The following is a 24,342-nucleotide window of genomic DNA, read 5'->3' as shown; positions in this document are numbered from 1 at the left end:
TGGCTAAGGGACAGGGCAACGCTTTCCCAGAGCATCACCTAAATCATATTTAAACTTATCCTGTTTCTCCAGTATCTAATGCAAACTGCATTTCCCTTAACAAGGAATAGTGTCCTTCTTCTCCTAGTGCAAGAGACCTTTGAAAGCAAAACTTACCCTAGTTGTAGGTTCTGGTTCCTGTTGTCTGTTGGCTCGTATTTAGCAGAGTCAAGATTCAGTATACAGATTGCTGAGAGGGACCTGGAACAGAAACAAATATGAATTTTGTTACATTGCTTCCTTTGGTGACAGGAACTGGGTGGCTGCAGCAGTGTCAGCAGCAGTTGACAAAACACAGAAGAGAATAATCAACAATTTAAAGTGGAAAACCATCTTGCTATAGGGCGCAAATCCATAATAGAAGTCAGATCCTTCAACAAAATCAGAGTGACACTGCACCTTTACTCTCAAGAATAAATACCTAAACCCTTTTAAAAACTGTCATATTTAAATATTTCATGGAAAAAGATAATTTCTTTTGTGATTTCTTGGGAACAAAATTTCAATAATTATCAGGGGACAGATATTCAAGTGAAAGTTTATGAAAGAAAGTCATCTTCTCTCAGTCAAGGAATCAATCATTTATTGAGCTCTTATTGTGCGGACAGCACTGTATTAAGCACTTTGGAGAGTACAATATACAAAGCTGACAGACATTCCCTGCCCACAAGGCGGTTACAGTCTATAGGGGAAGACAGACATTCATACCTGCTGTGTGACTTTGGGCAAGACATTTAAAAATCTCTGTGTCTCAATTCCCTCATCTGCAAAATGGTGATTCAATACCTGGTCTCCCTCCTACTTAGAATGTGAATCCCATGTGGGACCTGATGCAGCGTGGCTCAGTGGAAAGAGCACGGGCTTTGGAGTCAGGGGTCATGGGTTCGAATCCCGCCTCTGCCAATTGTCAGCTGTGTGGCTTTGGGCAAGTCACTTAACTTCTCTGTGCCTCAGTTCCCTCATCTGTAAAATGGGGATTAAGACTGTGAGCCTCCCATGGGACAACCTGATCTCCTTGTAACCTCTCCAGCGCTTAGAACAGTGCTTTGCATGTAGTAAGTGCTTAATAAATGCCATTATTACTATTATTATTATTATTATCTACCCCAGCCTTTAGTACAGTGTTTGGCACATAGTAAATGCTTACAAATACCACGGTTATTAGTACTATCACTATTATCATTATTATTGTTAATAATAAGTTCAAATGAGTTTCCAGTATGTTAAACTGTGGGCATTGATTCATTCATTCAAAGTGGAAGTCATGTAATATGTAGTGGTGGTGAGTTTAAAAAAATTCAAAGAACCACCAACATGTAAAGAGCAAACAGCAATCTGATCTTCCACTCTCCAGTCCAAAGCATTTATTTGGTGGCCCAACGGCTATGTTTTCTCCTTTCACGCTGTCTATAAACTCCTTGTCTTCCCTCCCAAACCCTGCCCTCTCCCTGACTTTCCCATCACTGTTGATGGCACTACCATCCTTCCCGTCTCACAAGCCCACAACCTTGGTGTCATCCTCGACTCCGCTCTCTCGTTCACCCCTGACATCCAAGCCGTCACCAAAACCTGCCGGTCTCACCTCCGCAACATTGCCAAGATCCGCCCTTTCCTCTCCATCCAAACAGCTACCCTGCTCGTTCAAGTTCTCATCCTATCCCGTCTGGATTACTCTATCAGCCTCCTCTCTGATCTCCCATCTTCCTGTCTCTCCCCACTTCAATCCATACTTCACGCCGCTGCCCGGATTGTCTTTGTCCAGAAACGCTGTGGGCATGTTACTCCCCTCCTCAAAAATCTCCAGTGGCTACCAATCAACCTACGCATCAGGCAGAAACTCCTCACCCTGGGCTTCCAGGCTGTCCATCACCTCGCCCTCTCCTACCTCACCTCCCTTCTCTCCTTCTCCAGCCCAGCCCGCACCCTCCGCTCCTCTGCCGCTAATCTCCTCACCGTGCCTCGTTCTCTCCTGTCCCGCCGTCGACCCCCGGTCCATGTTATCCCCCTGGCCCGGAATGCCCTCCCTCCCCACATCTGCCAAGCTAGCTCTCTTCCTCCCTTCAAGGCCCTACTGAGAGCTCACCTCCTCCAGGAGGCCTTCCCAGACTGAGCCCCCTCCTTCTTCTCCCCTCCTCCCCCTCCCTATCCCTCCCGCCTTATCTCCTTTCCCTCCCCACAGCACCTGTATATATGTATATATGTTTGTATGTATTTATTACTCTATTTATTTTATTTATACATATTTATTCTATTTATTGTATTTTGTTAATATGCTTTGTTTTGTTCTCTGTCTCCCCTTTCTAGACTGTGAGCCCACTGTTGGGTAGGGACCGTCTCTATATGTTGCCAATTTGTACTTCCCAAGCGCTTAGTACAGTGCTCTGCTCACAGTAAGTGCTCAATAAATATGATTGAATGAATGAATGAATGAATAAACCTCCAGACAACTCAAAAAATGAGATTCTGAGAAGAGTGGGGAGTCAGCACGTATTGAGGCTATGTTAGATGCGTGAACTAGGGGAAGCAGTGTGGAAGACCATGAGTCCAGGAGTCAAAGGACCTGAGTTATAATCCCTGATCTACCACTTCTCTACTGTGCGACCTTGGGCAAATCACTTAACTTCTCTCTACCTCAGTTACCTCATCTGTAAAATGGGGATGAAGACTGTGAGCCTTATGTGGGACATGGACTGTGTCCACCCTGATTAGCTTATGTTAATCAGCCTAGTGCACAGCAAGCGCTTAACAAATACCATTTAAAACACACACACACAAAAAAAAAACCTAATTAACTGTATAGGCTAAGTTCCCCTAGTCAAAAAATGGTGACGCTTCTTGATTTTATCTTGGTGCAAGTGTAGATAGGGCAGATTATGGCGGGGGGGGGGGGGAATGTCAAAAGAATTAGGACTATTCAGTTTTGGAAGCTATTAATGCAGGACTTCCATTTCAGCAACTCTTTCTCATTAAGGAACTAAATTTTAGGAAAAGAACTGATTCAAGCCTTTCTGCAAAACACTTACATAGCTTTTCTAAATGTTTTTGATTCAATGGTTTGCACTTTTTAGAAGAATGTACCTTATATTTAAGTGATAACAAACTGTATTCACAAACTGCAGAACACAGGAAGTTGAGGGCTTCTGTCCCCTACACTCCACCGAAACTGTCCTCTCAAAAGTCACCAATGACCTCCTTCTTGCCAAATCAAATGGCTCCTACTCTATCCTAATCCTCCTCTACCTCTCAGCTGCCTTCGACACTGTGGACCACCCCCTTCTCCTCAACACATTATCCAACCTTGGCTTCACAGACTCCATCCCCTCCTGGTTCTCCTCTTATCTCTCCGGCCCTTCATTCTCAGTCTCCTTCATGGGCTCCTCCTCCCCCTCCCATCCCCTTACTGTAGGGGTTCCTCAAGGGTCAGTTCTTGGTCCCCTTCTGTTCTCCATCTATACTCACTCCCTCAGTGAACTCATTCGCTCCCATGGCTTCAACTATCATCTGTACGCGGATGACACCCAAATCTAAAATCTCCACTCCTGTTCTCTCTTCCTCCAGGCTTGTATCTCCTCCTGCCTTCAGGACATTTCCATCTGGATGTCTGCCCGCAATCTAAAACTCAACATGTCCAAGACTGAGCAACATGTCCAAGATCTTCCCTCCCAAACCCTGTTCTCTCCCTGACTTCCCCGTCACAGTGGAAGGCACTACCATCCTTCCCGTCTCACAGGACCGCAAACTTGGTGTCATCCTTGACTCCGCCTCTCTCATTCACCCCACACATCCAATCCACACAAAAAACCTGCCCGTCTCACCTCTACAACATCGCCAAGATATGCCCTTTCCTCTCCATCCAAAACGCTACCTTGTTGATTCAATCTCTCATCCTATCCCGACTGGATTACTGCATCAGCCTCCTCTCTGATCTCCCATCCTCCTGTCTCTCCCCACTTCAGTCTATACTTTATTCTGCTGCCCAGATTATCTTTGTACAGAAACACTCTGGGCATGTCACTCCCCTCCTCAAAAATCTTGAGTGGTTGCCTATCAACCTTCGAATCAAGCAAAAACTCCTCACTCTCGGCTTCAAGGTTGTCCATCACCTCACCCCCTCCTACCTCACCTCCCTTCTCTCCTTCTCCAGCCCAGCCTGCACCCTCTGCTCTTCTGCCGCTAACCTCCTCACTGGGCCTTGTTCTCGCCTGTCCCGCCATCGACCCCCGGCCCATGTCCCACCTCTGGCCTGGAATGCCCTCCCTCTACAGATCCGCCAAACTAGCTCTCACCTCCCTTCAAAACCCTACTGAGAGCTCACCTCCTCCAGGAGGCCTTTCCAGACTGAGTCCCCCCCACTACCTTTTCCTCTCCTCCTCCTCCTCCCTATCCCGCCTCCCTCCCTCTGCCCTACCTCCTTCCCCTTCCCACAGCATTTGCAAGAATTTGTACATATTTATTACTCAATTTATTTTATTTGTACATATTTATTACTCTATTCATTTTATTAATGTGTATATAGTCATAATTCTATTTATTCTGATGGTACTGACACCTGTCTACTTGTTTTGTTTTGTTGTCTGTTTCCCTCTTCTAGACTGTGAGCCCATTGTTGGGTACGGACCGTCTCTATATGTTGCCGATCTGTACTTCCCAAGCACTTAGTACAATGCTCTGCACACAGTAAGTGCTCAATAAATACAACTGAATGAATGAAAGGCAGAAAATCATTGAAGCCACACTTTTTTATGGTATTTGTTATGGCCTTACTATGCATCAGACACTGTTCTAAGCACTGGGGTAGGTACAAGTTAATTGGTTTGGAAACAGTCCTTGTCCAGCATGGGACTTACATTCTAAGTAAGATGGAGCACAATTATTTAATGGAGCAGCAGCATGGCTTAGTAGAAAGAGCACCAGCTTGGGAGTCAAAAAACATGAGTTCTAATCCTGGCTCTGCCACTTGTCTGCTGTGTGACTTTGGGCAAGTCAGTTAACTTCTCTGTGCCTCCGTTACCTCATCTGTAAAGTGGGGATAAAAACTGTGAGCCCCTTTTGGGACAACCTGATTACCTTGAATCTACCCCAGCACTTAGAACAGAGCTCAGTACATAGTAAGCACTTAACAAATACCATTATTATCATTATTACTCATTTCACAGTTGAGGAAACTGAGGCACAGAGAAGTTAAGTGACTTGCACAAGGTCACACAGCAAGCAACTGGCAGAGCCTGGATTAGAACCCAGGTCTTTCTGACTCCCAGGGCCTTCCTCTTTCCACTAAGCCAACTGCTTCTCTTTGTTGCCCAAAGAAAAATTAAATTTCAAATTAATGCAACCAGGAGATTTTGCCTGAAGCACGGAATTCCAAGACAGGGCAGCAACAATTTATATTCCGATCATTGCCAAATTATTTTCAAATCACCACATTTTCTCAGGTGAAAGTCCCTCACACTATATCTTTTACTTTCATCACACATTCCCAAGCACCTAATAGTGTGGCCTGCTCCCGTTAGGGCTCAATAAATGCCACTGAATAAATGAATGACATGTCTAGCTTCAAAATAGTCCCTCTGGGCCTGATTTCATAATGAGGCAGTAAGAATAAATTAAATGCTGGGAGTAAATTGGCTCTCCCATAGGAGTTGAATGGACCCTGCAGGGTTGCTACTTGCTATCAATCAATCAATCGTATTTATTGAGCGCTTACTATGTGCAGAGCACTGTACTAAGCGCTTATCAGTAAATGCACTTTCCCAGGTTCCTCTCCGAATCCAACTCCTGTACGTATGAATAGCATTCAGGCAAAACTCCTGGCACTGCCATAAACTCGTCCTGAAGAAACCCCAGAACATGCATAGGTACTTCAAAAATATATGAAACAAAGCAGGATAGGATTTTATTTTATGCTTATCTTGAACAAAATTCACAAAAATGTTTTAGGTCATTCAGAGACGATCACAGCTAATGCACAGTGTCAGGCATCATCTGGGTCACTGCCAATACCGTCCAAAGAAGAGTGGGCAGCAGCAATCAATCAATCAATCAATCGTATTTATTGAGCGCTTACTGTGTGCAGAGCACTGTACTAAGCGCTTGGGAAGTACAAGTTAGCAACACATAGAGACAGTCCCTACCCAACAGTTGGCTCACAGTCTAAAAGAATTAGAGCAGCAGTGCTCTGGCAATTCAATCTTCATGATGAGAGGTGCCAGAAGGAAACAAAGGCAACATATGAATAGCTGGTTGGCCAGTTCCGACTGTTGCCCCAGTTCCAATTCCGCAAGCTCGAGATTCAACTATGGATCCAGTTTAGGTAAGGTTCAGCTAAAAAAAAAGTACCCTGATTTTTTTTAATGGTATTTGTTAACCATTAAAAATAATGGTTAACAGTTAAAAATGGTGGTGTTTGGCTCAGTATGTGCCAAGCATAGGACTAAGCACGGGGGTAGATACAAGTTAATCGGGTTGGACACAGTCCATTCCCGAAATGAGGCTCACAGTCTTAATCCCCATTGTCCAGATGAGGTAATCGAGGCACAGGGAAGTGAAGTGACTGGCCCAGGTTCACCCAGCAGACAAGTGGTGCAGCCAGGATTAGAACCCACATCTTGGTTCCCAGGCCCATGTTCTTTCCACCAGGCCATGATGTTTCAGATACTATCACTAACTTCAGACTTAACATCTCCTGCCTTTTCAAATCCTAAATTTGACTCCCTAGTCTGACTGCTGTGTAAAACCTTCAACCAATCCAACTCGACTTGCCCATAGAAAGCACTATTTCTAAAGTGCCACTTTCACTATTCCTTTTCCTCTGCTGTTTCCTTTCAGCTCAAATACCTATTCCGAACACAGCCCTTTGATCTTTCACCCATATCATGATGGAGGTAAGGTTTAAAGATTTTCAATCTACGTGGCTCACATATCCGGCTATCTCTAATAATAATAATTAATAATTATGGTACTTGTTAAGCGTGGCTCAATGGAAAGAGCCCGGGGTTTGGAGTCAGAGGTCATGGGTTCAAATCCCGGCTCCACCAACTTTCAGCTGTGTGACTTTGGGCAAGTTACTTCACTTCTCTGGGCCTCAGTTCCCTCATCTGTAAAATGGGGATGAATCCTGTGAGCTCCCCATGGGACAACCTGATTACCTTGTACCCCCCCCCCCCAGCGCTTAGAACAGTGCACATAGTAAGCACTTAATAAACACTATTATTATTATTATTATTATTATTATTATTATTATTATTATTATTATTATTATTATGTGCTAAGCACTGGGGTAGATACAAGATTATCAGTTTGGACACAGTTGCTGTCCCCCATGGAGCTCACAGTCAAAGTAGGAGAGGGTATTCATCCATTCATTCATTCTTTCATTCATTCAATCATATATATTAAGCACTTACTGTGTGCAAAGCATTATACTAAGCTCTTGGAAGAGTACACTATAACAATAAACAGACACATTCCCTTCCCACAGTGAGCTTGCAGTCTAAAGGGGGAGACAGACGTTAATATAGACAAATAAATAAGATTTAATCCCCATTTTACACTTGAGGAAACTGAAGCACAGAGAAGTTAAGTAGACTTGCCCAAAGTCACAGAGCAGACAAGTGACAGAGTCAGGATTAGAACTCGTGTCCTCGGACTCCTGGGCCCATTCTCTTGTCACTAAACCACAGGATACCCTTTTGCCCTGAATGAGCTTTGCATTCTGACCCACTAATCTATCCAAATAAAACAACATGATTTTTCCAAATTAACAAACAAAAGTCAACTGAGCCTCTCTAACTTTCCCTGAGCCTCTACCCAACATTGCTTAGATCTCCAAACACTCCATCAGTCAAGCCATTGCCTTCTTAATGGTGTGTTTTTGTAAATCTTGGACCTAATGAAGAATCTGTTCAGAAGTCGTTAGGAGTTCTTCAGTCCAGGGAGAATAAAATAATGGGCATGAAACCTTTCCAAGCATGCCGGAAACAGGGTGTTCAGTGAGAGATGCAATGCAAGAGACTTTATACCAGAGAGAGCAGACAATCGTTGCAACGGATCTTCATTGTAAAGAAAGTATATTCATTCCTAAAGGATCTGAATTTTGATTCACTATTTCTGATGTAAATCATTTATTATGGGTGTCCAGGGCAAGTTAAAATGTTAGGGAAAAGGATTGTCACAAAGATGACATGGCACAGCATGTTTACTATGGAAAATAGATGAAAAGTGTTTATGTCTAAATCTCTTTGTGTCCATGTAGTATACTTCGAAGGTTTAGAAAATCCAATCTGAAAACGATTACATTTCACTGGGTGTCAGGAACCAAAGAGAAGAGCATCTCAAGAGAAATGGCTTTGACTGTGGACAGAGTACAATTACAGTGGGCAGGCATCAGCTCAAGTGTTGCTTTTTCTCAAGTCTATGAATCATTTACCGTTTAAACAATGTGTAGCCAATTAAAAATGCTCAGAGGTTCCCTGATCCTCCATTTAGCCCCACATACACCCATCACGGGGCAATTCTTTCTGCCTTCCTGTCTGTACACTTCCCCTTCGAAAGCAGCGAGAATGCTGCTGGGGTCAGAGTTACGGCATCAGGACCAAAGAGATAACTGCTGGCAAAAAGATAACTGCCTAGAATTTGCAAACTAAAATGAAAGATAACAATGGAAAAGGAAATTCGAACTTTTGATACCATCCAGGTTGTTACGAGGATGAATGAGATACAATTCAAAATATGCCTGGAAAGGGAGAGGAACAAATATAATAGAAAATAACATTTTAAATTACTTGCAGCCAAAGAAACCCCAGAAAGCCCAAGGCTGAGTTTGAATTCCACTACAGAATACAAGGAGAAGAGAAAGATACTTCAGACATTGATAATTTATCCTCCTTTGTTACCAAACTCTTCACTGTTTACTCAGTTTCTGTATCCAGAATGAATCACATCTCCTCTAAGAGGTCTTCCCTGATTAAGCCCTCTTTTCCCCAACTCCCTCTCCCTTCTGCATCATCTTTACACTTGGATTTGTACACTTCGGGCATTTGGTATTCACCCCAACCTCAACCCCATAGTACTTATGTACATATATAAATTATTTATTTATATTAATGTCTGACTCCCCCTGTAGACTTTAAGCTCATCGTGGGCAGAGAATGTTTCTACCAACTCTACTATATTGTACTCTCTCAAATGCTTAGTACAGTGCTCTGCAAACAGTAAGCGCCCGATAAATTCAATTTATTGGAAAAGAACTTAATATTTGAATTTTTCCAATGTGCCACTATTCAAATTGTGTTTAGAAAACAAGTATGTTTTTCTCCATACACCATTTCTTCATTTTTTTTCTTTGCAAGACCAGACTAGGGGGGGCTTTTTAATATTTGAGCATTTAGATGCCCCTATTCCACTTTCGTTTTAAAGAACTTAAAAGCCTCTTTAAAAAATTCATTTCCTCAAAACACATCACAGGTCTTTTACAGACCTTTCTGGAAAAGGGAGCTGGGCCATTACAATTTGTTATGCTATTTGTTAAGCAAGACCTATGTGCCAGGTACTATACTAAGCGCTAGGGTGGATACAAGCTAATCCGACTGGCCATAGTTCATGTCCCACATGGGGCTCACAGTCTTAATCCCCATTTTACAGATGAGGCAACTAAGGCACAGAGAAGTTAAGTGACTTGACCAAGGTCACCCATGGTGGGGCCAGGATTAGAACCCAGTTCCTCTGACTCCTAGGCAAATGAATTTGCCCACTATATCCTCATTTTATTTAGTAAATTAAAAAAAAAATAGTGACCCTATGACAGAGAAATGCCAAGACATCACTGCCAAGTATGACATCAAATGAAACCACAGGAGTCCGTAATCCTCAGGAGAGTTGGAGATGCCGTACATTTCAGGCAAAGGCATGCAGATACCTCCTACTTTAAATATCAACTGCCGGCTTTCAGATTATCCAGTAGGCTGAAATGTCCTCACTGTTTCCAGTTTGTGTGGCTTAATGATGGTCAGAGAGAGGAGATATTCTTTGGTAGCTTCTCTTTCTTTCAGTAACAATTTGCATCAGCCAGAAGAAAGAAGAAAAAGAAGGTCCAATCCTCTTTTTGACCTGTGCTGCCAGCACTCGACTCACTGTGTATTTTACACGGACAGAGGCAGTGATTTTAGTGTCTTGGAGAACAAGCCATCAGAACAAATCAGCTTCAAAGGCCATGCTTCAATGATCCCGCGTTCCCTCCTAAGGCACTGACTTCGGCAAGAAAAACCTATTCGACTGCCACATGCACACGTCACTGCCTCCCATTATTTTTCATGCTTTTAATGAAGCACTCAGACTTCTCCAGCAGATTTGAAAAGGCAGACAAATAGGAGATAAATGAATATCTTATCTGGGTTAGGTCCTCATGCACAGATACCCCCTGCGTGATTGACAGTTAGAAAGGGTACTCTTACACAGACCGTCCAACAAGACATAATAGAAAATGAGCAGGCTGAAGACATCACTATTCCAGCCGAGATTAGCGGAGAAAAGCCATACATGAGCAGAGCTGACATCTTCCCCTGGGGGTGGGCCCCTAATGAATAGCGACACTGTCCATTTGGGGAAATAAGACACAGTGAAAAGATTACAAGCTGACACCTTTAAGTCTCCTGTGGAATTCCTGTCAGAAAAGGCATGAAAAATTTAATAAAGAAAAAATCAAAATCTTTGCTTTACAAGAAAACTTGGTCAACCTCAAGTAAAAAGTCACAGAGTTATCTGCCAGGAATGATAGAAATACAATAATAAAACCAAACACAACATTTCCCCTACTCACTTCTGCTTCCATCCTTCATTATTTAAGAAAGTTGTCCTTATTCTTTAGAAAGCTGGCTCCTCAAGGGTCGGGCCCATGTCTGCTACTTCTAGTTCATGCTCCTGTGCCCTGCACATAGTAGGTGCTCTCAAAAAATCCTGGTGACGGTGCTGACCGTAATTACACTGAGTAAAACCAACTGCCACCCAGAAAATATTGCTTCTTAAATCTAAAATGGAGTTCCACATCCAGTCATAGCAGATCAAGAGGGAATCCTACAAAGATGGTATACCGCAGCACTTCAGTAAGTTGCTGAACGTGTCTTCTACCATCAGGGCCCTACAAAACCAATGAAAACCTGATAACTGGGAAGATACAGTCTTAGCACTAATGTTGGAGGACGTTCTCACTGTGTTGAAGCCAGGAAAAATTAATGCATCTGCCCCTGATGGCATTCCTATAAAAACCTAAAAGTTTCCATGTCTCCCTCTCTAGATTGTAAGCTTGTTATGGGCAGGGAACAGGTCTACCAACTCCACTATATCATACTCTCCCAAGAGCTTAGTTCAGTGCTGCGAACAAAGAAAGAGCTCAATGAAAACCACTGATTAATTGATTGATGAAAGTAAGGAGGGGGACTTATGCTTAGGTAGCTGCATGAGACTTTTTTTGACACTAAGGAAATGCAAAGGACTTCAAAGATCCCTCCATAATCTCCATCTTCAAGAAGATAGGGGAGAAAGCTGACGACAGAAATTACTCAGGATATCAGATTTCCATGTCGGTAAAGATTTTTGCTAGAATCCTTCTGAACAGATTAATGGAGAAGATCATCAACTGTGAATTTCCTGAATCATAATGTGGCTTCAGACCAAACACAACATGATTAGCCTAGTGGATAGAGCACGGGTCTGGGAGACAGAAGGACCTGGGTTCTAATCCCAGCTCTGTCACTTTGTCTGCTTGGGTGACCTTGGAAGTCACTTAACTTCTCTGCGTCTCAGTTCCCTCATCTGAAAATGGGTATTAAGACTGTGAGCCCTATGTGAGACAGAGACTGTGTCTAACCCGATTATCTCATATCTCCCCCAGTGCTTACAACAGTGCCTGGCACAGATTAAGCACTTAACAAAAACCATAATTATTATTATTATTATTACAGCAGATCCAGGAAAATTGTAGGGAGCAACACCAAGATATCTGTACTGTGTTCATTGGCCTCACAAGGCATTATGTGACCTGACTCTAGTATGGGTGGGATGAATCAGAGTTCAAGCTGCCTTTTACGAGCCTTTCCCCATCATTGTTAGTGGACGGGAGGACTGTGTATATTATGTCCAGTTCTTTATGTTTATTATTATTATTATCATTAATATTTATTTATACCTGTTCATTTATATGACTACCTGCCTTCCCTCTAGACTGTAAGCTCGTTGTGGGCAGGGAATGTATCCATTTATTGCTATATTGTACTCTCCCAAGCACTTAGTATAGTGCTGTAACACAGTAAGCACTCGATAAATAGGACTGACTGACTGACTCCAAGAGGTTTTCCCCAATTAAGCTCTCTTTTCCCTAACTCCCTTTCCCTTCTGCTGCAACAATACACTTGGGTCTGCATTTTTTAAACACTTGATATTCACTCTACCACGAGCCCCAGAGCACTTATGTCCATATTCACAGTTTATTTATGTATATTAATATAACTGACTGACTGTTCTAACCAACCTACTCTATGCCTCCCACCAGGCTTGAAGATTCATTGTAAAGAGTGATTTGAAGCTGGAGTCCGAATATACTGCAGAGCTATTGGAAAATTCCTGCCACCCTTGTCCCTTAACTTAATTTCATTAGGTTGTGTTTACTGTAAGTGTAAGATGTATTTCTGAATTATTTCCCAACTTCCCCATGGGAACACTGCTATCCATTCTCTATTAACAGTAATAATCTTATTCCTACTGCACTTCATGTTTGCCAGCTGTTCTACAATTACTTTTATTTTCACTCATAATAATCTTGAGAGATAAGTGGGTATTGTGCATTCTGTTTTATATGGAGAACCTTGGGGCCTGCACTGGCAGAGTTATGTGATCAGGATCAAAAGTATGGGAAACAGAGGGGAAGAGAGGAGGCGTCTGCAAGCCACGTGATCTCTCTAACCTCAAAGGGTAGCCTGATGTGTTCAAGCTTGCTTAGACTGTAAGATCATTGTGGGCAGGGAACTTATCTGCCACCTCTGCTGGAGTGAACACTTCCAAGCACTTAGTACAGAGCCCTGCACACAGTAAGCGCTCAGTAAATAACAATAATAATGATGGCATTTGTTAAGCGCTTACCATGTGCCAAAGCACTGTTCTAAGCGCTGGGAGGATATAAGGTAATCAGGTTGTCCCACATGGGGCTCACAGTCTTAATTCCCATTTTCCAGATGAGGGAACTGAGGCACAGAGCAGTTAAGTGATTTGCCCAAAGTCACAAAGCTGACAGTGGCGGAGCCAGGATTAGAACCCATGACCTCTGAATCCCAGGCCCGTGCTCTTTCCTCTGAGCCATGCTGCTTCTCCCACTGATTGGTTGATTAAGGGATCTAGGATGACTGGAAGTACTTCCCCCTCCAAGGGCACTTTAAGTTCAGTCCCAACCCTGAGAGTGAAACTGAAATGATTTCTGCCAAAGTGCATTATCTTTCCTATACCAAATTAAATTGAATATGCCTTTATTTTACCCAATCCCCCAGTAAATTCTGGTACATCTGGAGATTCTCAAGAACCACAGTTGGGTTTTTTTGGTCCGCAATAAACTTAACCACCACATTCTCTAATTTTCCCTTTAAATTAGGAATATACCAAACAGTCCAGGCTTCTCCAAGGACAGCCAATTATCTATTACGAGCCCACCTGTCCAGAGCTTCTTGCTGGAATATAGGGAAAAGGATGACCTAATCTGTAGTTAGATGGTTATTGATTTTTCTCAAGCCTTCTTTCCACTGAGTTTTTGGAAGAAATTATGGCCATACACCACATAACTGAATAGATAGATCTTGTGGGTGACCTAACATCTCACTGCTACTAAATGACACTATTCCTTGGAAACTAATGACTGACTATTAGTTGGAGGGAAAAGGAACTCACTAGATACTGACCATTAGGAAAACTGTAGGGTTGAACTTAATGGCAGATAATAAATGGGCTTTTCCAGAGTGGACAAGTGGGAAATGTTTTAGTTATTTTACCAGAATCAAGGTGGGGCTATTTTAGCACATAAGTACTTGGCCTTTTCTATAATTCTGGGATATGGTTCTATGAGAACTTGTATGCCAGTTTTGGGGGCCTAGGATGGGAGAAAGAGAGAGAATATGTGTGTGTGTGAACAAAAGGGAATGTTTCTGCATTTCCATTGTATGAAAATATCAATATTATATAAGATTTCTTTGTTTGTGAGCATTGAAACAGGAGCTTGAGTCGAATGGTAAGAGTAGTTCAAGCAGCCCTTGCCCTCAAAGAAATTACAGTTCAATTCAAAGAGGCAAGCAAAATGTTTTTGTTCTCACAGAGACTACATTTAAATCAAGGAAGCAAGCAAATGTAACAGCTGGAACATACAAATAAATAAAGGCCATGAGAGCAAAAATATAAACTTAATTTTACAAGCAGACACAGAAATTTCTGAAATAGTCAGAAAGATTGGGAGGTTGACCAGCAGGGTAATAATCTAGGAAGACTTCATGTCAGAAGCATTTTGTCCCAAGTGCTTAGTTCTGGCCTCTGAACACAGTAAGCGCTCCATTAATATGATTGATTGATTGATCAGGAGGTGAGATTTTTGTCGATCTTGGAAGAGAGTGAGTAGGAGGTGGGAGAGCTAAATGTCAGGGATGGTGAAGAAAGCTGGAGGAGTAAACCATGAGCTGGGGTGAGGCAGATATGAGGAAGCCTCTGGTGTAGTCTTGAAGCCGACAATCAATAGCTATGGATAGATAAAAGCAACAGCAAAGAATCACTTTTTTTCGGAGTTGTATTTTTTTTTTAGAGGCGAGGAAGACTGTTTAAGTAATCAGATCAGTACTAAGAAAGAAATATGGTTTATGCTGTTGCTTCTGGGTATAGAGTGGATTGGGGTAAGGTGAGAATAGAAAATGACAGTCTAGCAAGGTCTCCTGTAATCTGGCCTTAAGGCAATGAAGGCCTGTACCATGGTTATCAATCTATCAATCAATGGTATTTGTTGAGCACTTACTGTGTCCAGAGGATTGTACCAAGCACTTAGGAGAGTAAAATACAACGTATTTGGTAGACTCATTCCCTTGCCCCCTCCTACCTCATCTCACTATTCTTCTACTACAAGCCAGCGTGCACACTTCACTCCTCTTCTGTTAACCTTCTCACTGTAATTCCATTTCATCTATCTCACCACTGTCCTCTCTCCCACATCCTGCCTCTGGCCTGGAATGCCCTCCCTCTTCATAGCTGACAGACAATTACTCTCCCCACCTTCAAAGCCTTATTGAAGGCACATCTCCTCCAAGAGGCCTTCCCTAAGCCCCCCTTTCCTCTTCTCCCACTCCCTTCTGCATCACCCTGACTTGCTCCCTTCATTCCTCCCTCCTCCCAGCCCCACAACACTTATGTACATATCTGTAATTTATTTATTTTCATTAATGTCTGTCTCCCCACCTCTAGATTACAAACTCATAGGCAGGGAATGTGTCTGTTTATTATTGTATTGTAATAATAATAATGATGATAGCATTTATTAAGCACTTACTATGAGGAAAGCACTGTTCTAAGTGCTGGGGAGGCTACAAGGTGATCAGGTTGTCCCACGAGGGACTCACAGTCAATCCCCATTTTACAGATGAGGTCACTGAGGCGCAGAGAAGTGACCTGCCCAAAGTCACACAGCTGATAAGTGGCGGATCCAGGATTTGAACCCATGACCTCCGACTCCAAAGTCTGGGCTCTTTCTACTGAGCTATGCTGCTTCTCTACTGTACCGTCCCAAGCGCTTAGTACAATGCTCTGCACAGAATAAACACTCAATAAATATGATTGATGATGATGAATGGATGAATGAATGAATTCCCTATCCCCAATGAGTTTAGAGTCTAGAAGCAATTATTAGACTGGAGGGTAGCATAGGGAAGGGAGAAGAGACACAGGAGTCAGGGATAATTCTAACACTGCAGGCATTTTGGAAAAGGAGGCACTTGGTGTTGACACTGATGGGATGTTCGGAAGAGAAGAGGATTAGGAGGGAAGATGAAAAGGTGTTTGTTTTTTCACAGACAGTTCATCGTGGTGGCAAATCACCCAATTTGAAGTATCCCAGAGGCAGGGGGAATAAAGCTAAACTGGAAAGAAGGTAATAGGTCAAAGTTGGAGATATCGACTTAGGAGTCACCCACGTAGAAGTGGAAATTGAAAGAGTGTGAGTAAACAAGTTCTCCAAGAGAGGGAGCAAAATGCGAGAAGTGCAAAGGACCCAGAACTGACACTTGAAGGCCAACACAGTTTAAAGAAGGGGTAAGACAGAGGAACCAGAAAAAGCATACTGAGAAGAAGTGGTCACTGAGAAAATAGAACCAGGAATGTTGAAGAAGAATGTTGTTGAATTCAAGATTAAAAAGAGTTTTGAAGAGTCGATGGCTGTTAGAGGCCACCTTGCCCCCTCCTACCTCACCTTGCTGCTCCCCTACTACAACCTAGCCCACACACTTTGCTCCTCTAATATTCATTCATTCATTCGTATTTATTGAGTGCTTACTGTGTGCACAGCACTGTACCAAGCGCTTGGGAAGTACAAGTTGGCAACATATAGAGACGGTCACTACCCAACAGTGGGCTCACAGTCTCGAAGGGGGAGACAGACAACAAAATACCAACCAACTCTCTGTACCTCGATCTCAACTACCTCACCGTTGACCTCTCATCCACGTTCTGCCTCTGGCCTGGAGTGTCCTCCATCTTCGTATCTGACCGTGTCTCCCCCTTTTAGACTGTGAGCCCACTGTTGGGTAGGGACTGTCTCTATAATGTTGCCAACTTGTACTTCCCAAGCGCTTAGTACAGTGCTCTGCACACAGTAAGCGCTCAATAAATACGATTGATTGATTGATTGATAGGCAATTACACCCCCCACCTTCAATGCCCTATTGAAGGCTCATCTCCTCCAAGAGGCCTTTCCTGACTAAACCCTCATTTCCACTTTTCCCACTCCCTTCCGTGGCACCCTGATTTCCTCCCTTTATTCATCCCTCCCTCAACTATACAGCACTTATGTACATATCCATAATGTATATTAATGTCTGTCTTCCCCTCTAGACTGTGAGCTTATTGTGGGCAGGAAATTTGTCCACCAAATCTGTTGTATTGTACTCTCTCAAGCGCTTAGAACAATGCTCTGCACACAGTAAATGCTCATTAATATGACTGATTGATTGTGAGCCCATTGTTGGGTAGGGACTGTCTCTACATGTTGCCAACTTGTAGTCCCAAGCACTTAATACAGTGCTCTGCACACAGTAAGTGCTCAATAAATACGATTGAATGAATGATTGGTTAGAGGCAGCAGAGAAATAATGAAGAATTAGCTTAGAGAAGAAATTTTAAATGGAGGTCAGATGAAGATGAGTTTGTTGGATACCTCAGTGGAAACATGTTCCTTGGTGAAGGAGAGCGTGTGAATACAGACAGAGTGAATGAGAGTTGGAGGAGGAAATGAAAGCAGAAGGCCTGAAGTTTATAAAGGAAAAGAAGTACAGAGATCGATTGATAGCACGATGAACAAGTGGAGTACAAGTTTCATTTTTTTCAGGATGAGGAATCTGTTTGAAGGGAAAAGGAAACGAGCCAGAGGAGAAAAAAAGGTTCATACTCCAGAAAGAACAGCTCATGAAAAACAGTGGGTACAGAGGAGAGCTAGAAAATAAGAGGAGGACAAAACAGAGGAAGGAAACTGGGAAATTAGGGACGCTTGTTTCCAGTGGCCTGAATGACCTCAGAGTATTGGCAGCGAGAAAATAGGGAAATTTTAGAAGGGGCCTGAAGACCTGAAATAAGGTTTCACACTTCAGGTTGTCATGATATCTGGTACTAACTGTGAATAACTAAATCTTAATCAATTAAAAAAAATTGTTCTCTGTATCTCTTTTTCTTCACCTGATCGACTGTTAATCCAGGAAAATATTTACCTATGTTTGTTATTTATGTCCTTTAATCCAATTTAGAGTCGTTATCATTATCTAAAAGAATCAGCTGATTACATTAATTGAGAGCCTACTAAGTGAAGAATATGCTATATGTTTAGGAGAGAAACAAACACCTATTCCCTGCCCTCAAGGACCTTACAATCTAAACTTCTGAAGCTATCAGAAAACCATAGCAATTAGATCAGCATTAAGAATTTAACCTCCATTTTAGAAGTCTCATAGTTTGATATAGCAAATTAGTCCTCATTAACCTATTTACCAAGGGTTGCATTATTGGTTTCTTATTTACTCCTATGACTGATTCTTCATTATATCTTAAAACAAATCATATTTTTATGACATTTGTTAAGCACTTACTATGTGTCAAGCATTTTTCTAAGCACTGGGATACTTATAAATCAGATCAGATCAGACATAGTCCCTGTCCCACAGAGTCTAAATAGGATGGAGAACAGGTATTGAACTCCATTTTACATTTGAGGAAACTGAAGCCCACAGAAGTTAAGTGGCTTGCCCAAGTAAGTGACACCGCTGGGATTAGAACCCAGATCCTCTGAGTCCCAGGCCTATGCTTTTTCCTCTACACTGCTTCACTGACTCTTTGGGGACTCATGGATCTAGAACACCTCTCCTTTTTCCACTAGCTGAAGCATAGACTGAATTTTCCTTCTTGCTCTCTTGGGCGCTAAGTGCGCAGAAATCAATCAATAAATGGTACTCACAGAGTACTGGAGTCTACAGAGCACTGCACTAAGCACTCAGGACAGTACGATACATCCGAGCTGGCTAAAGTGCTCCTGCCCACAAGGAGCCTACAATCTAGAAGGAAAGAGTTTTCTTATTTACAAGACATATTCACCCACATGCTGTCAGGGACTAGGTGTGTTGAGATTGTGAACTCCACGTTGGACAGGGACTGTGTCCAACCTGATTTGTATCCACCCAGCACTTAGTACAGTGCATGGCACATAGTAAATGCTTAAAAAAATACCACAGTTATTAATGACCTCCATGGGGTTCTTGTGGGGTTCTCCTTCACTTTGGCCTCTTTCGGGCCCTTCCACATGGTGTTTTTTGGGAATGTCAGCCTGGAGAAGTGACTGTGAGGGTTCCACTCACAGGTTGGTATATGTTGCTAAGAGGCCCTGCACCCAAATAAATGCTCCATTGTTTAAGCAGACACAGAAATGTTCCCAAGTCACATCTGAACATTGGACGGGAATTCTGTTCCCCAGCACTTCATAGACAATCAACCTTTACCAATTGTAGTTAAACAATGCTTTTTAAGGAAATGGATTGAAAAAATCCTTTGAAATATCTAACTCCCTGAAGTTAACTCGGTGAACAATGAAATTATTTTAATAAAACAAAAAATGTATCCTTCAGTCAATGACATTTATTAAGTACTTACTGTGTGCACAGCACTGTACTATGCACTTGAGGAAGTTCAACACAGTAAACAGAAAATATCCTTCAAAGAGTTTACAATCTTGGTCATAGAAACATAACATAACTAGAGAACATATAATAAGTTTTAAGGAAGTGTTGAATTCTAATCACTGACCCTAATTTATCATGTTTTCATTTATTAGATCTACATTCACTCTCATTCTTGGCTAGTGAGCTGACATAAGAAGGGTAGGCTAATCTACTTTGTTCTGTCCTTGAAAATTTCAATCATGACATCTGCAAATTTTCCCCTTCTGAACTAAACCATCCTTTGCATAACAAGATAATTAAAATAAGAGTTGTCTTTGAGAATCATATCACTGCAAAACTTCCTTAGTCTGTAGTTTACCATTCAGTGACTCTGAAAGCAGTGGCAGTGGCAGTCAAAAACAGAAAAATTCAGTATGAGGGAAGTACTGGAACCTAGTTAGATCTTTAAACATACATTTGTTATTGTTTGATGAAAGTGAACTGGCCAGCTTGTTTATGAGAGAAGATAGTAGAAGCAGCAAACCTAGTGAATACAGCCCGGGTTTGGGAGTCATAAAGACCTGGGTTCAAATTCTGGCTCCGCCACTTGTCTGCTGCGTGACCTTGGGCAAATCACTTCACTTCTCTGAGCGTCATCTGTAAAATGGGGATTAAGACTGTGTTCAACCTGATTACCTTGCATCTGTCCTAGCTCTTGAAATGGGGCCTGGACACATATCAAGTGCTTAACACAAAATAGTAAAATTAAAAAAAAGAGGCAATTGAAAATTTGAAGCCAGAATACGAAATGTGAAGTAAGGTATCCATTTGGATGCAGAGCAACTAAAAAACATCCAAGACTAAATGTGACTGAAACTATTTTTCACCACTAAATATTTTATGCAGGAATTTGACTTGTTCTTGAAAGCAAGTGGATGAAATCTAAATGAGGATTCTCAGAAGATTACCCCAACCTCTAAATATAACAGGGGGAGAAGTGATAGCATTAATAGCCTTCATCCATCAGAGTCTGACACCTATAACCTTGTGTCCAGAGACTTCACAACTCTTGTTTACCAAAGATTCACATAGTGAAGATGACATCAGGTAGATGAGCCTTTGCAACCCCAATGTGCTAAAGAATATAAATCCAAGCTTTGATTTTAGAATTGTAGTACACTCCTTCATTAAAGAACAAATAGTGACTGGAATAACGAATGGGGGCATACTGAAACACTTCCTGGAAGTGGAGGAACCTGATTTAAACCAGTCATTCAGATCTGTCAAGCAGCTGAAGTTAATCCATTATGCATACCCTTGACAGGAAACAATGCTAGGAAAGGTCACATGAGGGAAAATAACCAACATTTGGCCAATGTGGACCAAATAACATAACTTGACAAGAGAATTTCAATGGAAATGAGGTCAAACTGCAAGAATTTTGAAAGGCGTCAACCACCACAGAAATGTCTTACAATTACAAAAATCTGCTATTTCTGCAATCTTTGCATTAGTCTTCAAGTGCAAAAGGAATAGAGGAACCAGAAACGAACTGGCACATACCATCGATTAACTGTAATCAACCCACATCAGCAATTTACCGTGGACCACAAAAAAGACAATTGTAAATTTAGAAGGCACAGGCACAATGACAAGAAACAGGAAAATGAAAAGGAAGGTGCTTTGAGGATAAAATGAATAAGGCATGAAACTGAAGTGAAGTATTTGCAATGAGCTCCTCCGGTAAATACAACGTGTCATTTCAGTAGGCGCTGAGTTTTACTTAAGGGACTGATACGAAAGAATCGTGTATACGTGTTCATCCCAGCTGCCTTCAATAATGTGGACCACCCCTTTCTACTGGAAATGCTATCTAATCTTGGCTTCACTGACATTGTCATTTGGTTCTTCGATTTCTCAGGCTTCTCCTCTGCCTCCACTCCCTAACTGTAGGAGTTCCCAAAGATCAATTCTGGGTCCCTTTCTATTCCCCATCTACACCCACTCAATTGGAGAACTCACTGGCTCTATCAATAAATCAATCAATCGTATTTATTGAGGGCTTACTGTGTGCAGAGCACTGTACTAAGCGCTTGGGAAGTACAAGTTGGTAACATATAGAGACAGTCCCTACCCAACAGTGGGCTCACAGTCTAAAAGAGGGAGACGGAGAACAAAACCAAACATACTAACAAAATAAAATAAACAGAATAGATATGTACAAGTAAAATAAATAGAGTAATAATATGTACAAACATATATCAACTACCATCTCTACAGAGATGATTCCAAAATCTACCTCTCCTGACCTGTTTCCACACCGGCAGTCCTCTTTTAAGGTATTTGTTAAGTGCCTACTAGTACTAAGCGATGTAGAAGAAGCCCGTTGTGGGCAGGGATTGTCTCTCTTTATTGCTGTATTGTATTTTCCAAGCACTTAGGACAGTGCTCTGCACATAGTAAGCGCTCAGTAAATACGATTGAATGAATACAACCTAATCAAGTTGGACACAGTCCATGTCCCACATAGGGCTCACATTCTTAATTCCCATTTTACAGATGAGGTAACTGAGGCACAGAGAAGTTAAGTAATTTGCCCAAGTTCACACAGCAGACATGTGGCAGAGCTGGGATTAGAACCCAGGGCCTTCTGACTCCCAAGCTCATGCTCTATCCACTAGGCCATGCTGTTCCTCAAAAGCTGTCTCAATTCCTCCTGCCTTCAGGACATCTCTATTTGATTGTTTGGCTGACACCTCAAATTAAACATGTCTAAAGCAGAACTCTTCATCTTCCCACCCAAACCCTGTCTTCCCTCTGACTTTCCCATCACTGTAGATAGTATCTCCACCTTAGACAATACCTCCATCTCCCCTGTCTCTCAAGCCCCAAACCTTGGCATTATCCTCCACTCATTTCTCTCAGTCAACCTGCATATTCAATCAGTCACCAAACTGTAACAGTTCTACCTTCATGACATCTCTAGAATCCACCCCTTCCTCCCTATCCAAAATGCTAGCACACTGACTGAAGCACTTCTTAAATCTCACCTTGACTATTGCATCAGTCTCCTTGTTGACCACCCTACCATCTGTCCCTTCCCTCTCTAGTCCATACTTGACTCTGCTGTCTGGATCATTTTTCTCAAAAAAATTCAGTCCACATCTCCTCACCCCTCAAAAGCCTCCAATGGTTGCCCAGTCATCTCTGTCTCAGAGAAATTCATTATCATGGTCTTTAAGGCACTCACTCAGCTGTTACCCTCCAACCTTACCTCGCTGATCTACTAAAACCCAATCTGCACACTTTACACTTATAACTCCAACTTCCTCACTGTACCTCAATCTCGTGTATTTCACCACTGATTCCTTGCCCATGTTCTCCCTCTGGTTTGCAACTCCCTTCCCTCTCATATCTGAAAGAGTGGTGGTCCCCATCTTCAAAGTCCTACTAAAATCACTTCTCCTTCAAAAGACACTCACTTCCTCTATTAACACTCCCTTCTATGTCGCCCATGCACTAGGATCTGTAGCCCTTAAGCACTTTGATATTCACCCCACCTCCAACCCCACAGTACTTATAAATATATCTCTTATACTCTCCCCATTTATCCTGTCATTTATTTTAATGCCCGGCATTGCAGTAAGCGCTGCACTCATCATCATCATCGTGACCTAGTGGAAAAAGCACGGGCCTAGGAATAAGAGGCTCTAGGTTTTAATCCCAGTTTTGAAATGTACCTGTTGTGTGATCTTGGACAAGGCACTTAACTCATCTGTGCTTCAGTTACAACATCTCGTCCTTACTTCCTCCTTGGTACTCTATGAGCCCCATATGGAACTCAACTATTTATCCTGTTAAGCACATACAGTAAGCACTTAAATACCACAATTATTATTATCATCAGAAGAAGAATTTACTTAGTCCCTATGTGCAGAGTACAAAACTAAGTGCTTGGGCTAGTACAAAAAAGACGACCAATCCTGGCTTTCAAAGAGCTACCCAAATACATAGGGAAAGTAAAGGAGAAGGGAAGGGGAAGAAAAGGATAAGAAAGAGATTCGGGAAAGCAGGAATCCAGGAGCAGTGTGTGAAGGGTCAGGGGAGATGATGGATCAAAGAGGAGACAGGGAAATGGAAAGATGAAAGGCACAAGGGAGGATTGGGAAGATGCCAGAAAAAATTAGGAAAATTGCTATGTGCTCCACTAGATTCAGGACCAGACAGAGTTTCAACAGTGGACTTGAGGTACAATATAAATTCCAAGGATCAAATTTTGGAAATCAATTTTGTTATTAGATGTTCAATTTTTGACAATTTGTTTCATATCACTTAGGCTCAGAGCAGAATGTGTCAAAAATGTATTTCCCTTTGAGCGCCACAATTTGAAACCCTGGCGTACTGCTACATGCTGACCCAAAAGCTAGCCTTAAAATTAAAGTGACATCTGAGGGGAACAATAGGGCAACATGAGAGAAACTTCGGTAGGAGTGGGAGGAAAGGGAAGAGCATAGAGAGGTCTAAAAGAAAGCTTCCAGGAGTACCTTTAAAATAATAATAATAAAAAAGACTGCAATGAGAGCTCAGAGCCCAGCAATCAAAGGGAATCAATAGAGTGAAAAATAAAAGGTTGGAGGCATTGGCAAAGGGGAAGAACCATGTTTAGCCAATAAAAGCAACACTAGGAAGACATGACTTCAGAAGAAAATTCCTCCCACTTGTAAGGTCTTTTTTTTTTTGCTGTTGTCATTCAAAGAAGAGCGCTCATCTCTGGGAGAGCTAACACACACAAATTGCAGGTACAAAGAACTGGGGAGAGTACAATTTAACACAGTTCATAGGAATGTTCCCTGCCCATAAGAAGCTTACAGTCTAAAGGGGGAGA

General features: G+C 42.1%; 1 protein-coding gene across 15 annotated transcripts in view; it reads right to left on the bottom strand.

Annotated features, from left to right (window-relative positions):
* PCBP3 (poly(rC) binding protein 3) overlaps positions 1 to 24,342 on the bottom strand; it is a 315,198-nt gene that overhangs the window by 167,321 nt on the left and 123,535 nt on the right. For all 15 annotated transcript variants that reach the window (XR_005451832.1, XM_038748846.1, XM_038748847.1 and 12 more), the window contains one exon: positions 157 to 240. The gene's annotated coding sequence lies outside the window, so the exon portion shown is untranslated. The remainder of the gene's footprint in view (positions 1 to 156; positions 241 to 24,342) is intronic.

Source organism: Tachyglossus aculeatus, chromosome 7 (assembly GCF_015852505.1).
Source record: "Tachyglossus aculeatus isolate mTacAcu1 chromosome 7, mTacAcu1.pri, whole genome shotgun sequence".
Classification (NCBI taxonomy): Eukaryota; Metazoa; Chordata; class Mammalia; order Monotremata; family Tachyglossidae; genus Tachyglossus; species Tachyglossus aculeatus.
This window is presented reverse-complemented; position numbering and strand designations above follow the sequence as displayed.